At 35.0% G+C, this 17,259-nt stretch overlaps 1 protein-coding gene and 1 pseudogene across 8 annotated transcripts in view; both read right to left on the bottom strand.

The window, feature by feature from the left end:
• Positions 1-17,259, bottom strand: part of PKIB (cAMP-dependent protein kinase inhibitor beta) — a 95,872-nt gene that overhangs the window by 12,890 nt on the left and 65,723 nt on the right. The gene's annotated exons all lie outside the window — the stretch shown is intronic.
• Positions 4,493-4,611, bottom strand: LOC120596423 (uncharacterized; annotated as a pseudogene).

Below are 17,259 nucleotides of genomic sequence, written 5' to 3'. Positions count from 1 at the left end.
ACTTCCCTGAACAGCCCTGCCTGAAAGTGCTGTGAGTTCCACGCAACCAGCAGCAGGACCCAGTCATCAGGGCAGAAAGCAGAGAAGCAGGCCAGGACCACAGAGAAATAATAGTTGATTTTTACCAGCCCCAGTTGCAAAACCGAGGCTGAGCTGCAACCCCTATCCCCAACCCAGAGGGCCTCTCCCCCCATACTCTCTGAGACTGAACACCACAGAGCCCCAGGGGAATCTGAGCTAACATTGCCGAGACTGTCGCTGACACTGACAGTGACTGAAACTGAGGGTAGCAAGAATGATTAAATATCTACAAGAAAATTAAAAAAGGCATTATTTAGGCTTTATATAAAGCAGGGATCCAAGAGGCTTAGACGCCACCTACTGTAAACCAAAAGAAAAGCACCTTCTTTGCAACAGTCTAAAGAGAGACTTTTATATAATAAATCTTCTTTCTGGAAAAACAGCAGAATACATTTCCGTTAATGTCCAGGTGGAGAAATGGTCCATTAAACACTATGAACAACCAAGGTGACAAGGCATCTCAGAAAGAAAGAGAAAAATCTCCAGAAATAAGCTTACAGACATAGAAATATTTGACTTAAATGACAGATAATTCAGGATAGTACTTCTGAAAAAACACAGTGAGTTCCAAAATGAGTCATATCTACAATTTCAGGAATTGAAAAAACAACTAGATGAGCAGAGCAAGGAGATTGAAACCCTCAAAGAGAATCAAATAGATCTTCTGAGAGATAAAACACACACACACACACACACACACACACACACACACACAATTGCAAGAGAAAAATGAAATATTAAGCTTGGGAAATAGAGTCGACCAAATGGAGGAAAGGATCAGTGATATCAAAGACAGAAATCTAGAAATAAATCAAAAGGAAGAAGAGAGAAACCAAAGAATAAAAAATAATGAAAGAGAAATACAAGAACTAGCCAATACCATCAGGAGAAGAAACATAAGAATAATAGGCATTACCGAATGCGAGGAAAAGGAGCAGGGATTAGAAAGCATCTTCAGACAAATAGTGGACAAGAATTTCCCAAATCTAAGGAATGAGATGGAGCTTGGAATTCAAGAAGTCAACAGAACACCCAATTATCTCAACCCAAAAAGGCCTTCACCAAGACACATCGTATTAAAGTTATCGAAAATCAATGACAAAGATAGAATTCTCAGGGCAGCCAGGGAGAAGAAAACGGTCACTTATAAAGAAAAACCATTAGATTATCATTGAACTTCTCAGCACAGACCTTATAAGCCAGAAAGGAATGGAATCAAATATTTAAACTATTAAGTGAAAGAAACTACCAGCCTAGAATAATGTATCCAGCTAAGCTCTCTTTTAGATATGAATGAGAAATTAAGACCTTTCCAGACATACTAAAATTGAGGGAATTCTCAACTACGAAGCCTGCACTATAGGAAATATTGAAAGCGGTCAACTCACCTAAACCAAAATGACAAAAAAAATATATAATTAGGGGTAAAGTGACTATCAGGCAATAGAAGCAGAGGAGTGCAATCTTTACTAAGAATAGGGCATTATAAGCTTAAATAATAAAAAGAGAATTGCTATAGCAAGATAGTAATGCATGTTCAGCATACAAAGGGACAAACTGAGATAACAATGACTGAAAAGGGGAGGATTCAAAGATGCAAACTCTCTTTTTCATATTTGTAATGGTAACCACACACTAAAGATTCACAACTGAAGAATATAACATAAAACAAGAAGAACCAGAGGGAAAACCCACAAAAGCCAACCAAAATACAGAAAATAGAAACACAAGGACAAGGAAGCAATGGAAACACCAAGCTACCAGAAATGTGATACACCACATAAACAAATTAAAAAGTAAGAATTATATGATCATATCAATAGATGCAGAAAAAGCCTTAGACAAGATATAGCATCCATTTATGATCAAAACACTTAATAAAATCAGTATAGAAGGAAAATACCTTAACATAATAAAGGCCATCTATGATAAACCCTCAGCCAACATTATACTTAATGGTGAAAAACTAAAAACCTTCCCTCTAAGATCAGGAACAAGGCAAGGCTGTCCACTATCACCACTCTTATTCAAAACAGACACATGGGCCAGTGGAATAGAATCAAGAGTCCAGAATTAAACCCATATTTATATGAGCAGATAATTTTCGACAAAAAAGCCAAAAATATACAGTGGAGAAAAGTAAGTCTCTTCAGTATATGGTGCTGGGAAAATTGGAAGGCCATTTGCAAAAGAATGAAACTAGACTGTTGTCTATCACCACATTCCAAAATTAACTCAAAATGGATTAAGGACCTGAATCTAAGACAGGAATCAATAAAATGCACAGAAGAAAACAAAGGTACTAAACTCAAGAACCTTGGACTTAAAGAGGATTTTTATGAAATTGACCTCAAAGGCAAGCGACGTAAAAGCAAAAATAAATGAATGGGACTACATCGAACTAAAAAGCTTCTGCTCAGCAAAAGAAATCGTCATCAAGGTAAAGAGACAACCATCTGAATGGGAAAATATATTCGCAAGCAATGCCTCCGATAAGGATCTAATATCCAAAATATACAAAAAACTTATATGACTCAATAACAACAAAAAGACAAACGATCCAATCAAAAAATGGGCAGAGGACCTGAACAGACACTTCTCCCTAGAAGACATACAAATGGCCTACAAACAAAAAGATGCTCAACATCACTAGGTATTAGGGAAATGCAAATCAAAAACACAATGAGATACCATCTCACACCTGTAAGAATAGCTATAATCAACAAGACAAGTAATAACAAATATTGTAGAGGATACGAAGAAAAAGGAACCCTCATACACTGCTGGTGGGACTGCAAATTGGTACAGCCACTATGGAAAACAGTATAGAAGTTCCTCAAAAAACTAAGAATTGATCTACCAGATGATCTAGCAATCCCTCTACTGGGTATTTTCCCCAAAAACTTGAAAACCCATATCCGATAAGATATTTGCACACCGATGTTCATAGCAGCATTATTCACAGTGGTCAGGACACGGAAGCAACCGAAGTGTCCTACAATAGACGATTGTCTAAAGATGCTGTGGTACATATAAACAATGGAATATTACTCAGCTATAAGAAGAGATGAAATACTGCCATTTGCGACAACATGGATGGACCTCAAGATAATCATGCTAAGCGAAATAAACCAGAGTGAAAAAGTTGAAAAATCACTTGATATCACTTATATGTGAGATATAAAGCTGAAAAGCAACAAATGAACAGGACAAACAGAGACTCAGGGACATGGACAATGGCCTAGTGGTTACCAGAGGTTAGGGGGTTGGGGGAGGAGAGAAGAGGTAGACAGGGTAAAGAGATTCAAATATGGGGGGGCTTGGGGAGGGTGAAGCGGGTAAAGGGGATCAAATATATGGTAGTTGAAAAAAACTAGACGCTGGGTGGTAATCACATAATAGAATATATAGATGTCAAATTATAATGTATACTCCAAAATTATATAATTATGTTAACCAATGTTATCCCAATAAACTTAATAAAAAATAAAATAAAATAAAATTGTGATAAAAAATAAAACATTGTATTTTACAGTAAACTGTTTTTAATTAAAACTTGTATGTCCCAACACCACACATAGTTGTTACAATTATGGTGTTGGGTATGGTGTCAGTTGGGTATGGTACTAAACTTATAGGGGTGATCACCTTGAGTTATATAAATGTCTAATCACTATGTTGTACACCTGAAACTAATATATTTTATATCAACTGTAATTGAAAAATAAAAATAATAATAATTTAAAATGTTGTATGTCCCTTTTGATCACTCATCTTTTTGTACTAAGAATAACTTCAGATTCTTTTCAAAATCTCCTTAAATAATTTAGACTTACATATATTCAGAAGAAAAGTGAAGTATTTTGAGTGAAGAATTCAAAGCAGAACTTTGAGCAATGACAATGCTGAACTACATTAACACGTCCTTGGGATGATGGCTCTTAAGCCAGTCCATGCTTGTTAAATAGTCCACTAGAACGTAAGTTCCACAAAAGCAGAGGTTTCTGCAGACTGTTTCACTGATGTATTAGTAGCACTAAAGGCCATTCCTGGCATTCATTTAGTAGGTAATCTGTAAAATTTGTTTACTGAATGAAACAATTATTGTTCCATTTTTCTTTTTCAAAATGAATTTCCATTTGCATATGAAAATGATATATGCTCATTATTAGGAAAAAATTACAATTCTGAAAGGCATAAAGAAGAAAAAAACAACTGCCTTATGTCCCATTATCTAGTGAAAGCACTGTTACAATTCTGGTGTATATCCTTCCAGAATTTTTTGAGGGTTCACATGTACAAGTATATCATGTACATATCTTACATGTGTGTATATATATATATGTGTATATATATATATATATATACATACATACATATACATATATACACATAAATATATTTTTTTAAACGCCTACAGCACCTGGTATTACTAGGTGGTCTCCCATCCAAGTACTAACCAGGTCCGACCCTGCTTAGCTTCCGCGATCAGAAGAGATTGGGCACGTTCATAGTGGTATGACCATAAACCACATGTATATATTTTGAAGCTATATTATAGTTATTTTATATCATTGTATTGCATCTTAAAAATATAATCTTTTGTAGGCCAAGATAATTCTGAATTTTTAATGAAGATTTTGAAAAATGAAAATTTTCTAGAAAGTTAACATTTCAGGATATAGAATGACTATGTAAAATATGCATAGCCAAAGGCCAAATGCAATGGCAAAAGTAAAGAACATGGCTAAGGGCTGAAATCATTCACAAACCTTTTCTTAATTAAATTGGATAAAGTCAATGTGTAGGTGAGATGCTTTTTTTTTTAATGTGTACAACTTTAAAAGTTCCAGTAATGTTTTTTTTTTTTCCTTCTATTTCATTAATTTAAAGAAAAATTATTTGGGATGTTCTTAGTCTCTTTATAAATAAATTTAATTTTCACCTTTTTTTTTTCTTCCAACTGAGGAAAAGGAGGAAATGATTGAGCCTTTTCCAGCTCTGATTTGTTTTCTAAGTTCTCTTCAATACTTTATTTTTCTTTGCAGGAGAAGAAATCATTTTAGTGTTTAATCAAGCACAAAATTCAATCAAAATCACAGTAGCAAAAATTTTAAAGTTGATTTGAGGATTTTCTGGGTCATATAAGCAAAAAATTTTCCAACCAAATAGCAATTAACTTCAGAGAAGTCATACCACTGAAATATTTTTGTTCATAAAATATGTATATTGGTATTAGCCTACAGTTAAGTAAATTGAAGTAAAATTAATTACATGGATGCATTTAACTTTTACAGATTCCTTTTGTAAAAATAAGAAATTCTGTTACTATATTTAATATTATATAAGTTGAATAGAAAAAAAGAGACAATGAAAAATGATATCTAAAATATATTCAACAGACATAGCAAATAAAACCAGAGTACACATATAATACTAATTTAAAACCAGAGTATACATATAAGTTCAAAACCAGAGTATACATATAATACTAATTTAAAAAACATATACATAGAAAAATATGGTAAGGAAAATACACCAAAATTTTAAAAGTAGTTCTTTCTTGGTAGTGTTATAAATTAGTTTTATTTTCTTCTCTGACCTTTAAACTTATTGTTTTCCAATATTCTATAATGAAGTTTTTATATATAAAAAATAGTATTAAACATGTATTGAGTACGCACTGTTTTAAAGCACTTCCATAAGAATTAGTTCATGTGATTCTGCACTATGGGGAAGTTATTACTATATTTATTTTAAAGGTGAGGAAATTGAGGGTCATAAAAATGAAATGGTTTAGCTAGAGCAATCCAGTTACAAGTAAGAGATGTGACTACAACCCATTTCATCTGACACCTCATCCATTGCTCCTTCTATCACACCTCACCACATATCTGTTGAAAAATGATTCAGTCTTCATTCAACTGATTGTTATTAACATCTACTATATACTTCATTCAGTGCCAGAATCTGGAGGAATAGTGCCAAATAAAACTAAACACTGTGATGGGCACAGTGGAGACACACACAAAAAAAGAATAATGCATGGTCTTTACTCTGAAAGTGTGTGTTATCTAATTGTACAATGAAATACATGCATATTAAAGAAATGTAAAAATAACATAAGATATATTCAAATAAATGGTATAAATGAAAAATGCTATAAAAATGTAGACAGGAAATGGTTATTGAATTTGGAGGCAATTAAGAGAGACGTCACAGAAGCTGTAGAACACATATTGGGTCTTAATATTTGGAAGAGATTTATATAAGCAGAAAGAAAATGAAAAGTCTTAGAACCCAGAAAAATACCGTAAGTAATATCATTAAAATGGGAGTGTAAAAGGCAAGATCCAAATAAAGGAAAAGGAAACATCTGGATGTAATCAAATGTAATACCATATAGATTTGGAAAAATAAGTTGGACCATGGTCATAACTGGAACCCAAGTTACAAAGAAAATGAATGCTATTAAAAAGGAATTGTATTTCTTCCTGTGAGCACTGGGGAACCGTGAAAATTTTTGTCACATAGTAAAAGTGTATATAAGATGCATCGTCTGAAAGTAGAGACTGACATGAAGGCAAATCATTAAAAGGTTATTAACAAAGGAAATTTTGTAAGCAAATCCACCATAATAAGAGTAACAAGCTGATTACAAAATTTATAGGTAAATGCAAAAGACCAAGAATAGCTTCTTATTTAAAAAAGAAGGAAAAAGAAGGACTTACACTAGCAGATGTAAAGATTCATAATAAAGTTTGAGGACTTAATATTTTCAGATGTGAAATTAATTTCAGAGTATTAGTTATTAAGATAGCATGGTATTCTTCAAAGATAGACAAATAAAATATAGAATAAAATAGAGACTCCAGAAATAGACATTTACATATAACCCCTTGATTTGTAACAAAGGGTGTAACTTCTAATGTGGTCACTGAACTATTATTGCTGGTGATCTTGGAAAATTCACAGAGAAAATCTAGATATCAATGAGAAGACTGTCAACCATGGGAAAAAAAACATGGAAAGTATACTTATGACTAAATTCTAGGACTGTTAAATAAATGGCTTCATGTTATAGTGTCTTCCCTTAAATTTTATATTTATTTTCAAAATTAAATGTTGAAAGAACAATGTTTAACTTCCAATTGGTTTCAATAACTGTTAAAAGTTTGCTATATTTAACTTCTTTCTCTAAACACACACAAACATACACACATACTCTCACACAATTTCAGTTCAATCATTTGAAAACAAGCTACTGATAATATAATCCTTCACATCTAACTATTTTAGAATATATCTCTTAAGAACTACATTCTTCTATATATCCACAATACTATTATATTTACAAAACATTCCTTTTGGAATGTTGTAATTCTGAGATAAGTGGAATACTTTCCCCTAGAGTACAGGCTTTAGAAATTCCTTTGGAGAACTATTGTTTTTTTCTATGTTCAAAAAGATCTATTTTATCTTCATTCTTGCAAGGTATATTACTCTAGGTTTATGTTATCTTTTACAAGCATGTCACAATACTATTCTACTTTTTCCCATTTTTGTTAAGAAGTTTCCTGATTGTGATGGTTAATTTTATGTGTCAACTTTACCAGGCCACTGGGTGGCCAGGTATTTGCTTAAACATTGTTCTGAGTGTGTCTGTGAGGGTATTTGAATCAATAGACCAAGTAGAGCAGATTGCCCTCCCAAGTGTGGATGGGCATCAGCCAATCCACTGAAGGCCTGAATGAAGGAAAAGGCCAAGCAAGGGAGAATTTATTCTCTCTGTCTTAGAACTAGGACATTGGTCTTCTCTTGCCTCAGACTCAGACTCAGATTGGAACTTACACCACGAGCTCTCCTGCTGCTCAGGCCTTCAGACTTGGAATGGAATTCTGTCATTAGCTCTCTTGGGTCTACGGCTTGCTGACTGTAGATCATGGGTCTTCTTAATCTCCATAATAACATGAGCCAATTCCTTGTAATAGATAAATATATATCCTTTTGGTTCCATTTCTCTGGAGCACCATGACTAATACACCAATGTTATAATTGTCATTCTATGTAGTTTCTAAAGACTTTTTTTTCTGGCATAATTTGAAAATTTATCTCTTTGGTATTCTGAAATGTCATTACAAAGTGCCTAAATCTTTTTGTTTGTTTGTTTATCCTTCTTAGGATTTGTTAGGATTCCTAAATTTGACACTTTTATCAACTCTGGAAAATTTTTAGTTATATTCCCTTGAATATTACTTTTGATTTTTCTCTATTTTTTCTTGGGAATTCCAATTAGACATATGAGATAGATACTCTCATTCTATTGACCATATCTGTTAACCTTTCTTTCATATTTTTCCTCTCTTTTATTTCTCAGTGCTGCATTCTGCATAATGCCCCTAGATCTATCTTCCTGCTTACTGGTTCTTTCTATCTTCATCTGTGTCTAATCTGCTGCATAAGCTACACACTAATTTTTAATTTCTAATTATTATATTTTCATTTCTAGATAATTTGGTTCTTTTTCAAGCCTTCTTAGTTGTATTATAGTATCTTATTCCTTAGTCATACATAATTAAATACCCCCATTCTTTTCAAGTATGTTAAGCCTGTTTTTTAAACTTCTATATAAATAATTCCAACATCTGAATTTTATAGCCTGATTTTATTCTTTATTGTCTGTATATAATCTCTCTCATCGTGGTTTATTTCCCTGCATGTTTTGCAATTTGTAAATGTGAGTTTATGTTTTTTAAAAATTCTTCCTTAAAATTACCCGAGATGTGAGTTAAAGTGTTTTCCTCTACATAGGCTCTAAATGAACCTATACTGGTGTCTAGGGGCACTACCAAATTGGTTAGCTTTAAATTCTCAGCATGGAATTTTTCAGACTACACAGACAGCACAGTTGCAAACCTGTGAGGTTCTGCTTTTGGTAATAAATAATCAGTAGAGACCTTTTTCCTCTTTTCCACCCAGGACAAAGCCAAGACTGGCAAATACCCTCATTGTCTTTTTCGAAGATCGGGATTTTGCCATATTACCCTTTGGCTTAACATGTCACTCTTCAGCAGCCCAAGGCTTTTGCTGAGGCCCTAGTCTGATTTCCCATCGTGAGTGAGTCCTAAGCTTCTTCCTTTCTCCAAAAAACATGGCTCTTTAAAACAGAGGTTGTGAGTCACTAGGGAACCAGGGGAGCCCCTGGGTATAGTACTCACTTGCCTCTAAATTTGTGATTTCTTTGTTCTGGGCTTATGAAGTATTCTCTTACTTATTCGGTTTATCAGACATTCATTTAAAAAGAGTTTTGAAAATAGTTTGGCCTACATTTTAGAGTGTTGTGTACTAGAACTTTTTAAAGGACATTAGTCTTCCATAGTGTCAAAAAAGGAAATTCTGGCAAATATATGAAAAGATGCTCAACATCACTAGCTATCAGGGAAATGCAAATAAAAAACACAAGGAGATACCATTACACACCTGTTAGAATAGCTATAATCAACAGGACAAGTAATAACAAATATTGTAGAGGATATGAAGAAAAAGGAACCCTCATACACTGCTGGTGGGAATGCAAATTGGTTCAGCCACCATGGAAAACAGTTCCTCAAAACACTAAGAATTGATCTACCAGATGATCTAGCAATCCCTCTACTGGGTATTTACCCCCAAAGACTTGAAAACCCATATATGATAAGATTTTTGCACACCGATGTTCATAGCAGCATTATTCACAGTGGCCAGGACATGGAAGTAACCGAAGAGTCCTATGATAGATGACTGAATAAAGGAGCTGTGGTACGTATAAACAATGGAATATCACTTAGCTATAAGAAGAGATTAAATACTGCCATTTGTGACAACGTAGATGGACCTTTGTGACAATTATGGTAAACGAAATAGGCCAGACTGAAAAGGCTAAAAATCACATGATATCACTTATATGTGGGATATAAGCCTAAAAGCACAAATGAACAAGACAAATAAACAGAGACTCATGGACACTGACTATAGATTAGTGGATACCAAAAGGGAGAGAGGATGGGGGAGAGGGAAGGTAGATGGAGTAAAGAGGGTCCAATATGTGGTGACAGAAATAAATCTAACTATGGGAGGTGAACATGCAGTGTAAATATATGTATGCCTTACTGTTAAAGAGTACAGCTGAAACTTATTGGATTTCATTAACCAATGTCACCATAAAAAAAATAAAGAAAATACAAAAAGAAAAAAAAAAGAACACAAACAAAAAATAAATAAAACAAAAAAATAAAATAAAAAGTTTTGAAAATAGTTTAGCCTACATTTTAAAGTGTTGTATACTAGGGCTTTTTAAAGGATATTAGCCTTCCATAGTGCCATAAAAGGATGTTCTGTCTATGTTTTAATGATTTTGTATCCAAAGACTAGTGAAGATACCCATTTCACTGAGTCATAGAAAACAGATGTGCAATAATGTAACTGCATTATTTTTTAACAAAACTCATTTTAACTTATAGATTCCCATTTTACCTCCATAGCAGAAAACAGTCTTGTGATTCAAAATAAAATCATTCGTTTCCATATTAAAATCTCCTCTCTCTGGGGTAAATTTTCAATTAACTCACAATCATCCACAGGATTCATTCTTCCATGTGGTGTAAGGCCTAAAATTCAGGCTCAGTATTACATGCTGCCCTGACATCTACTAAAATTAGGAGGGCTTCAAAGGGCCTCATCAGAAATTTTCCTCCTGTGGATAAGGTACCCGAAGCAAACAACCCTCTTCATCAAAGGGCTTAGCACAGTTCCTACATATTCCTGAGTAGTGGTTTTCAGTTCTTTGCCTGTGGAATTATTCAAACAAACCAATTACATCCTCTTATGGGAAACAGGAGGTACCACACCCTCTTGTTACTACAAAGTTTGCCTTCCATGGCCCTTGGTTATTTACACTGTTCTTGAGTACAATCCCCATGTGGTCCTGCATGACCTACAGTATCCTCCGTGGGCTGTGAATATATGTGACTAATAACTGCTGTTGATCTCATCTATTCAGTGTCGAATGTTGTGTATTTAGCTAACTCCATATTCCCAGGGTAGGACTCTCCTAAACCTTTCCCTATAATCACCTAGAAGGTCTGTGCCACAGGTGATTATGTAAACAGAAACTGAAAGCTACATATCTACATTGATAGAAATCTAAAATATTCTCAGGGAATTTGTACAGAGAGAAAAATAAATAATAAAGCTCACACGACAGAAAATGTGGGGCCATAGTACAGAATGGTGTTGATTCATCAAGTCTGAGTGGTAGGCCCAGCACTGTTTCCCTGCACTGTTTCACTCTGTTATCTATATTTCTGTTGCAACAAAGGTTCTAATCTTCAGAATTATAGGAAAACATGCACATTTAGGGCACCATTAGGAGGTGCCACATTAATTTAAAACCAACGTAAGCCCAGAGTCTTTAAACCATATAAATCAACTACTGCTATGGGAGAGACCTCTAACTCTGATAATGCTAATTTGAGGTTCTCTGAAGGAAGAAACTTATAAATATAATGGTGATAGAGCCGTTTCTCCCTCCCTGTCACAGCTTACCCAAAGCATATCCAGTGACTAACAACAATAGCAAGATAAACAAACAAAAAAGAAAGAAAGAAAAGAAGGAAGGAAGGAAGGAAGGAAGGAAAAGAAAAGGCAAGGAAATGAAACAAAAGAAAATGAAACGAAACGAAAGGAAAAAAAGAAAGACACAAATAAAAAAACTGGATACAGAGAAAGAAAACCAACCAAAAAAATAACTTAAACAAATGCCCATAATTTGACCCAATTGGAAATTCAAAATTTACTAAAAGAATTTATATAGTAAACAATACCTCTACAACATAGGCTCTGAATTAACTTTAATATCTGCTGAAATTCACCAATTGGCAAACCTTTATGGCCTTATACTAATACTAAGGTTAAAATTACAGTTATACCTGGGAGAGATTTACTTAAGGGAATTACTGAACAGAGGTCAAATAAGTATGTCTCACTTTAACTATAAGAACTTTTGTTTTGCTTAAATTACCTATAGTTATTGCATTCATTGCCCTAAAATATCCTATAGTGAGCACGGACATTCTGATCCAATGAAAAATAAATAAAAATTAAATTTAGTCTTTAACACTTACAAATTGGCTTGGCAAGATGGAAACCTATGGCCTTACCCCTATTCTCCTGTTAAAATAGTTAACATGACTCAATGTAATTTAAAACAGTGATTAAAATTTGTTATATAACAGGAAATGAATGAAGGTCGATTAACCCTACTGTTTCTCCATTTAACAGCCCATTTCGGCCTGTTCTTAAACTTGGAACAAATCAATAGTGGCCCATAGTGGACTGCTCCACCTGTAAAGTCATGGTCTCATCTCATTAAAGCCTTTATACCCACAAACTTAATTACTGAAGTTGCTGACTTCATTCAATCAGCAATTGATAAATATTTTGCTACTATAAATTTGGCTAATACATTCTGATCAATGCTTAGTTTCAAGAGCCTCTCAGCCATAGTTTGCCTTTATCACTGAAGGGACACAATACACCTTTACAGGGCTACACAGGGATACCTCAGCAGGCTCACCATTATACACAATCTTTATAGACAAAATCTTAACTACATCCACCTTTCTGCATGAGCACAGGTATGACATTGATAACATCTTTCTCTAAGGAGATTTGTTGGACATGCTCATTAAGGACATACAAATACTCAAAAAAAGAGCTCTAGGAAAGGGGATTGATTGACCATTGTTCCACACATAGCGCAAGGCCCTGCCACCTCCACTAAATTTCTGAAAGTTACTTGGTAAACCGAGGGTTACTCCATCCCTGAAACTGTCAAAAAAACAGGCATTGGTCACAAGGTTAATACAAATCCGACATCTTTTAGTACCTTACTAAAGGGACTTTAGTTCTGGAGACAACATATTCCTCATTTACCAGTTTGACCTAATGTCATAGATGTTGTTACTTACAAATTAGCCCAACAAAAGGCTCTAGAAATCTGTGCAAGTTGAAATCAACAAGTACTCTGGTTCATGCCCTCAGGAGCCTCTTTACCACAGAGGCTTCAGCAACCTTCTCTCATACCTCCTGGAGTCTCTGGACCACCTATCATGGCCATAAGTTGCCCATAGGCTTCTAATGCAAGAAGCTGCCTTTCTCAGCCTTACATTATACACCATTAGAGCAGAAATTACTGGCCACATACTAGGCTCTTCTGAAAAGAAAGGCTCTTAACAAACCTTGATCCTGTGATCCTCTGTATCTAGCTATCCATTACGCCTTGAGTTATTAAAGCAGTACCTCAATAGCTCACCATGGCTCCTGAGCCCTCCTATCTATAGGATGGAGTCAAATTTGGGCCCTCTGGCATATTCCACCTGTAGGAGACTGTGGCCTCCCCTTTCCTTAGTCCTTCAACAGCCCAAGCCTATCTAAGGAGTCCCTTAGTATCAAATGAACAGCAATGGGAGTTCACATATCTTATTGATGATATCACCACCACCCTACATGATGGAACTTGGTGGAGAGCTACTGCTTTTCATCCCTGAATCAGAATGTCCCTGATAAAGGAGAGAACCTGGGGTCAGCACAATCAGTGCACTTCAAGCAATCAACAATTGGCCCAGTCTGTACATTTTTACAAATTATTAGGCCATTACTTTACCCGTTTAGGGTAAAGAACTCTGAGAATCTCTTGCTTCACAGATACATAAAATGTAAATCAAGGTAACAGATTTCTCTATACATACAAAGGCCTTTTCAGGATACTCTGCATCCCCTTTGGAGTTCTAGACACTACTGACAGTTACCAAGGCATTCATCCTACTTCTCAGAATACCAGGTGCTTTAAAGATGGCATTCAATCAAACTTCCACCTTCCCTGGGGGCTGTAGGCAGCCAGCTCCAGGCAGGCAGCTAGTTTAATTGAGAGGCTTAATGGACTCCTTAAAGAACTTCTATTTAAGTCACAAAATGGAAAATTCATGCCCACCCCCTGAGGATACCCATTCCATACACCAGAGATAATTAGATCTCTCAATTGTCTTTATTGGCTATAAATGGGGACAGCACTAAAGTTCATATTTTTGACAACCACCTCACCATATGGCCCTCTTCCTCTTGGTCAGGTACTTACTTTGCCCCTAAAAATCATAGTCATCTCAGTTTAAGTTGATGTCAACATTTCAAGAGATTAATTGTGGCATAAGGCCAAAAATTAAGAATTGGTGTTATGTGATGCCTTAACATTTGATAAAAAGCCTCAAACAGCATCATACAAGTTCCCCTCCCCACTCTGCTCCTATGGATAATGTCTCTTAGCCAAATGATCCTCCTTATCAAAGGCACCAGTCACAATTCTCACTCATACCTGAGTAGCTGAGTAGCAGGTTTCAATTCCCTGACTGCCTGCATAATTACTCAAACAACCCAATCATATTCTCCCACAGAAACCAAGAGGCACCCCACCTTCTTAATACTAAAGCCTATCTTACACAGCCCTGGTTGTTCCTAAGTGGGGTCCTCCTCCCCAAGGCTGTGAGTATACATGACTAATAAATTACTGTCAATCTCATCTTATCACACCTGTCCAGTGCCAGGTGTCATGTGTTTAGCCATCGCCATAACCTTAGGCTGGGCATCCCTCCTTTACCAATTAAAACACACCCTATCACCAATACTACTTTCCTTTCTCTCTTGAAAGGGACCTTTTAGTATAGGGCAGATGAGGCATCAGGTTTATATATGTCCTGTGTCCATGCTGACTTTTAATGAGTTGCAATGAGGGTTGTCCTGTTTCATCATTGTGCACTGGGATCCATTGCTGTTGTCTCAGGTATAACAATAACCTCAGTAGAGGTATATGCATCTGCATCCTCTTTGTTCCAACCCCAGATTATTTAGGGTCAATGGTCTATTTAAACTGCTCTTTGCCCTTCTTGAGGTCATTTCAGTCACTTCCCTGCACTCCTGTGAGAGCTTGGAAAGTCCTGAGGTGTCACTCAGGTCCATTTGCTTAGGCACTTCTCTTCACTATTGCTTCTCTATCTTTCTAGGGTTATACTAAACACAGAGCTTCTTTGAGATACTCAGTTTCTCTGGCAATTAAGGCATAGCCAGTCCTCTCTACACTTGGATTTCCTAAACTCATTAAAATTTTTATTGCTTAATCCTCCTCTAGCTCAATCCAGTGACCTGAGGGGTTCTGAACACCTTTCCAGAAACTCTGACAATGCCTAGGGCTTCACTACATTTTGAATGTTCCCTCACCAGTTAGTCAATGATTCAATTCCCTCCCAGAAACATAAAACTCTTAAATAATTCTTTCCCATACTAAGGTTTGTTCTCAGTTTTCCAGTCTCAGACACTTCAAAATATCTTTTCTCTCAAAAAGTCAGGATATTTCCAGAGACAACTTTGATTTTAAGACACTAGCTCTTTGTATGCATAAAAAAAACCATCAGAAACTTAAGTGAACTTTTGTTGTAGATTATGGGTACCATGCCTCAATGAAGAGTGTCTATTGAAGGCATTAAAGAGAGTGTAAAGGGGTAAAGAAAAATCTTAATTAATAACTAAAATAATTATTATCTATACAAATTTAAAACAGCTACTCTTAATTGGGCCCTTATTTAGCCAGGTAGTAGCACTTTGCTTTCTATACATTATTTTATTTGATCTTTATCATAAATTCCAGTGACATGAGGTGGGAGAGGAGGGTTATCTCAATAATTCAAATGAGATGACTTCCATATATTAAGTCTTCCATATATTAGGAATTTGGTCTAAATTAGAATTTAAGCCCTGTTATGTGTGATTCCAAAATGTGGGATTTTAATCACATTACATTGCCTCTCTTCTAGAGTCATAGATGTTTATAAATTCAGAAGATATCGAAATAGCATGGAAGTACCTAGATATAAAGTTAGAGACCTAGAAGCTACCTAAAACTCACCTCCTATGTCATCTACCATAGACATGAATCAGTTCAGCAAGAATATTTTCTTTTGTTAAACCACATGTTCTCCATAGTGTTGAACCCAATTCAAAACATTGTTCAAGCATTTATCTGATATAAAAACTTTAATTTAATTTTGAATCTTAAAAATTAAGGTCATATGATTGAAATAATATGTATAACTTTGAACAAAAATACTTTTTGTTTTTATAATTCTCATTAGCTATTATATAATACACATAGAAGTATAATTACATAATCTGTTAACACACACATTCAGATGCCTTAAAATTCCTTCACAGAATGGAAGCAAAGTCCTATTGCTAGTGGTAAATTCTTATCTATAATTGAACTATGGCTTTTATCAGGTATGTCAGTTTTACCTTCTAATTTATCTTTCATGTCACAATAATTAGCAGAATTTATTGAAAATAGTAAGAGGTCAATACAAACTTTTGTTTAAAAATTCTAAGATTTTTAAGTCTAACTTAAAGTTAGACTTTAGTGATTGATTGCTGAACTTTCTTTTCAGTTCATTAAAATATGAAAAAGAGAAAAGACGTTTTTTGATAACAAAGGAGAGAAAGGCTGAAAAAATGCAGCAAAGGAAACCCGCTATTAGATTCTATTGGGGGTAACTGCCAGTTGGCTGCACTGTATTTACCAGATCTTTGTTATTTTTTTATACAGTAAGACAAATAAATATGCATTTTACTATAATAATCTGAACTTTCACTTTGAAAACCGTGATTACAATTTGGTGACCTTCTCCAAGCTGCCCTAGCTATGATCACCTTGGCCTCACTATCCTTTTAGCTCAGTAGTTGCTAAATGATCAGGCACTCTGCTTCATCCATCTGCTCTACCAGTGACCTCTTTCAAATTTTTTTTATAAGCTTTGGCTATTTTCTTTTTATAGCTTTGCCAGCACAATTATATTACATCCTGACACCAGGCAGTGTAAATTAATTCCTCTTCTGTCTTATGAGCCACTCCACAAAGAAGAACAAGATTTTTCACCTTAACACTTGATTAAAATGTGAAAAGGAGAAGACAAAAAGAAAAAGATGAAGTCTCTGGGAAAATTGTATCTTACCTATGCCAGCCCAGAGACTAACAGAGTAAATTTAAAGCAAATTAGCGCTTGCTATGATTTTTAAAAAATCTTAATGGAGGAGAAGGAG

Source organism: Pteropus medius, unplaced genomic scaffold (assembly GCF_902729225.1).
Source record: "Pteropus medius unplaced genomic scaffold, Ma_sr-lr_union100, whole genome shotgun sequence".
Taxonomy (NCBI): Eukaryota; Metazoa; Chordata; class Mammalia; order Chiroptera; family Pteropodidae; genus Pteropus; species Pteropus medius.
Note: the sequence above shows the minus strand (reverse complement) of the source record. Positions and strands in the feature narration are given on the sequence as shown.